Here is a 3,637-nt window from a genome sequence, read left to right on the forward strand (position 1 = left end):
TAGAAGTCATCTGCTAGGCTGATACTCACATAACTGATGCGACAGTTTCCAGGAAACTAAGCTACATAAATCCACAGGCATATGTTTGAGTCCCTACAGGGTTCTGCTCACACGAGATCCCTCCCACTTACAGGCATGTCGTAGGTAAGGACTCTCCCTACAGTGTGTTTGCAAGAGGTTCCTCACTCGATGTTTATGCGGAAAGTTGACTGGGGGTACCTTTCTTTCTCTCCAGGCCAGCGTCACTGAAGGAACTGAGCAACTGCAAGGAACCCAGTTCCTGTTCTTCTGTCCAAATTGTCTGGGTGGAGTTTTTAGGCTGAGCTTATAAATCAGCAGGAATCCAATTTTCTTCCTCCGAGAAGAGATACAATGGTTTCTCCCAGCATTGCTCATTGGGCAGTGCAAGTTTGCAGAGAGAGAGAGAGAGAGAGAGAGAGAGAGAGAGAGAGAGATATCGCCAGGCATGTTACTTTAGCAATGCCATGGTCCTCCCACATTGTCCATCCCACTCATGACAATGCCTGGTTTAAGCATCCTCTCTCCATTTCCCTTTATTACCTGCTTGACCTACATCCTTCCCCCAGTGAGGGAGCCAGCTCAGAGGGTCTGCTTAACCTAGACTAGAGGTGGGGCCAAGGAGAAGTGTGCCTGTGGCTAGAATGGGCTGCCTTCAGAGGGAGCCATAACATGGCTACAAGCAGTTAGAAACCAGCCTAAAATACCGTTAGGAATAAGCAGGGCCAAACGCAATGGTATGGATTTTATGTTTTGTATTGATAGCAACTTTCTTGTACAAATACATTTAGACTTACTCACGGGAGCAGGGCGTCAGACAAAATGAAAGAAAACTGTGTCAAGTGTGAAAGATACTAAGTTACCAAAGTTACATTGAGTTGTAGAATTGGTTTTTATCCTTTAGCCCCTCATTTCCACACTCAGAACCTAGAAAACTTTCTTCACTGCCCATGGAATTCAGTGTGGACACAACAATTTAAACTATTAACCCAAACTGTCCATTTTTTTTTTTCCATAAACCTTGTTGAATACCAGGTATTCAAATGCCCACTCCCATGTTCAGTGAGACTAGTGAGGGCGGTAAGTAATGTGGTATATCCAGGTAATATTCTGTTTCTTGGCCTACTTCTGTACTCCGCGTGTCAACTGTTGTCCGCCAGGGGACCTCTGGCCACACACGGGAAACCCAACAAACTTAAAAGTGTAGGGTCTCTGCGTTGATCTTGAGGAATGTCAGTCCACATGTAAGATTCTCTCAGGGCTCAGAATGGCTCTGCAAGAACAAAGGTAGTTGCCCCATCCTTTCCTCAGGGAGAGTACCTCCAGATTTCCTGATTCAGGCACCTTATGACGGCCAAGCACATACCACGATTTCCACGTTAGGCAAAATGTTTACAGATGTGTGAAATGCCTTCCATATGCTCCAATCCCTGTGTGCATGTTTCCTGAGTTCCTGTTGTGTGAGAGTCCCCTTTCCCCCAACCCACGGGGACGCTGTGGGAACCCAACCAAATCCCCCTGTGATTCTTTTTGTCTTTTCCATATAATCCCCTCCTTTCAGAGTGTTTTTCTTTTCTTTTTTTTTTTTTAACGGTTCTTATTTATTTTTTGAAAGAGCGCGCGCAGTGCAGAGAGGGAGACACATGATGCAAAGCAGGCTCCAGGCTCAGAGCTGTCAGCCCAGAGCAGGAGGTGGGTCTTAAACTCAGGAACCCTGAGATCATGACCTGGGCCAAAGTCGGACGCTCAACCACTCAGCTACCCAGGCAGCCCTGGAGTGATTTTCTTTTCTCTTTTTTTTCCCCAAAGACACCTCTGAGTAGCACTGGCCTTAGGCCCCTGTGAGCTCCCTTGTACCTGCTGGCAGAAAATGGGGAGGTCAGGCAACGGTTGACCACTGCAGTCCCACTTCCCTCCCCTCCTGCAGAGAAAGCACTGAGGCCATCACTAAGAAATGCGAACCCGTGGGGCGCCTAGGAGGCTCCGTTGGTGAAGCATCTGACTTGGGCTCAAGCTCATAACCCAGCTCAGGTCAGGTCCTGAGCTCCCACTTCCAGTCCGGGTGCCTCATGTGTGGCGAGAGCTCAGAGCCCCCCCGCCCTTTTTTAAAAAGCAAAACCCTCAAAAGCCTCTGTATCAGGATCAGGGTGACAGGAATAGGAATTACTTGGGAACAGTTCGAACTCCCCAAGGGACATTGCTCCTACCGCCAAACCTGAGAGACAACCAACCACACACGAGACGAACACGAAAGCTAGCACAAGTAAAGAACTGCCGAAAAGAACAGCAATTTACTCCGCTGTGTAAAAAACACCCTAAAGTAAGAAAAGAAAGGAGAAGAGCAAGGCAAAGAAGCACTCAGACACGTCTGTCTTTGAAAAACCGCTGACCAGGGGAGAGCGCGAACGCAGTCCCCCACTACCACAAATTATGCAGTCGAGTTTCCCACATTTGGGGAAATCGCAGGGGTCAGCACACCCGCAGTGCAATGGGCAAGCCTCACCCTGGGAAAACCACCTTCCTGATCATGGTGTCTCCCCTGCCAGGTAAGTATGGCCTCCTCCCCCTCCGCCCCAACCCAGCCTCACACGCACCACACTGTACACACACGGTCACTGGCCTCCCCGCACCCCAAAACCCTCCGCACCCACTCCCGTCTCAACCATCCTCACCCCACACACGTCGTCCTCAGACAAGCCGAGCCACAGCTCGGGCGCTTCCACAGCCCGGGGAATTCTACCGCCCGCTGGAATCCTACCGCGCCCACCGCGGCCTCATTTACATAAGGCCACGCCCCGGTCAGGACGCAACGGCCCCGCCTCACTCTCCGCCCCTCCCCGCGCCACCGGGCTCCACGCGCACGCGGTCTCCCTGCCCCCAGTTCCCCTCCCGCCGGGATCTCAGCGCTGAGGCTTCTCCTCTTCCTCCCGCCCCCCGCCTCCTTCCTCTCCTTGCGGGTCTCCTCCGTCTTCTCCCCTCCACACTGATTTGCTTCCCGTTCGTCTTCCCTCTCCATGCAGCTCCCGCATCGCCCCCTACGCCCGTCGTGGCGCCCACGCGGCGGTCAGCACCCGGCCGACTGCGCCCGCCTGAGAGGAACACGAGGGAGGACGTCCCCCAGCCGGAGAAGCGCCCACACACCTCTCTCGCTCGCTGTCTCTCTCTCTCTCTCTGCACAGAGCCCGGTTTGAAGGAGACACAGTGCGATGGCTCCACCTGAGGGGCTCAGCCGCCAAGCCAGTCCCCCCGCACCAGGGCTGGACACCAGCGCGGGGCTACCGAACGTCTGGCAGCTTGGGGCGCGCGAACCCACACCTGTCGTTTGAGAACTGCCTCGTGCCTGCTGCTTTACAGGTGCGTTCGCGGGGCGGGGCGGGGCCGCGGCGCCCCCTGGTGGACGCCGGGGGGGCGCACCAGGATCCCCGGGTTGAGGCGGGGGCGGGTCCACGGAAACCTGCCTTGAGCTCACTTAGACCGTCCCCCCACTGCCAGAGGTCACAGCAGGGGTTAGTGGGGGCCCGGGCGTCCCACTCTGCCTCTGCCGTCCCTTCCCCCCCCCCCCCCCCCCCCCCTGCGCGCTTCCCCTTGGAGGAGATTTCCGCCAGCAAAGTCCCCCTTC

The 3,637-nt window shown here is 54.6% G+C and overlaps 1 non-coding gene across 1 annotated transcript; it reads right to left on the reverse strand.

Moving 5' to 3' along the window:
* Window positions 1-2,408: 2,408 nt before the first annotated feature.
* LOC144617331 (U1 spliceosomal RNA) lies at window positions 2,409-2,572 on the reverse strand. Its single transcript, XR_013557742.1, has one exon. It is a non-coding gene; the product is annotated as a U1 spliceosomal RNA (small nuclear RNA).
* Window positions 2,573-3,637: the final 1,065 nt, after the last annotated feature.

This window comes from Panthera onca, chromosome C1 (assembly GCF_046562875.1).
Source record: "Panthera onca isolate mPanOnc1 chromosome C1, mPanOnc1 haplotype 2, whole genome shotgun sequence".
Classification (NCBI taxonomy): domain Eukaryota; kingdom Metazoa; phylum Chordata; class Mammalia; order Carnivora; family Felidae; genus Panthera; species Panthera onca.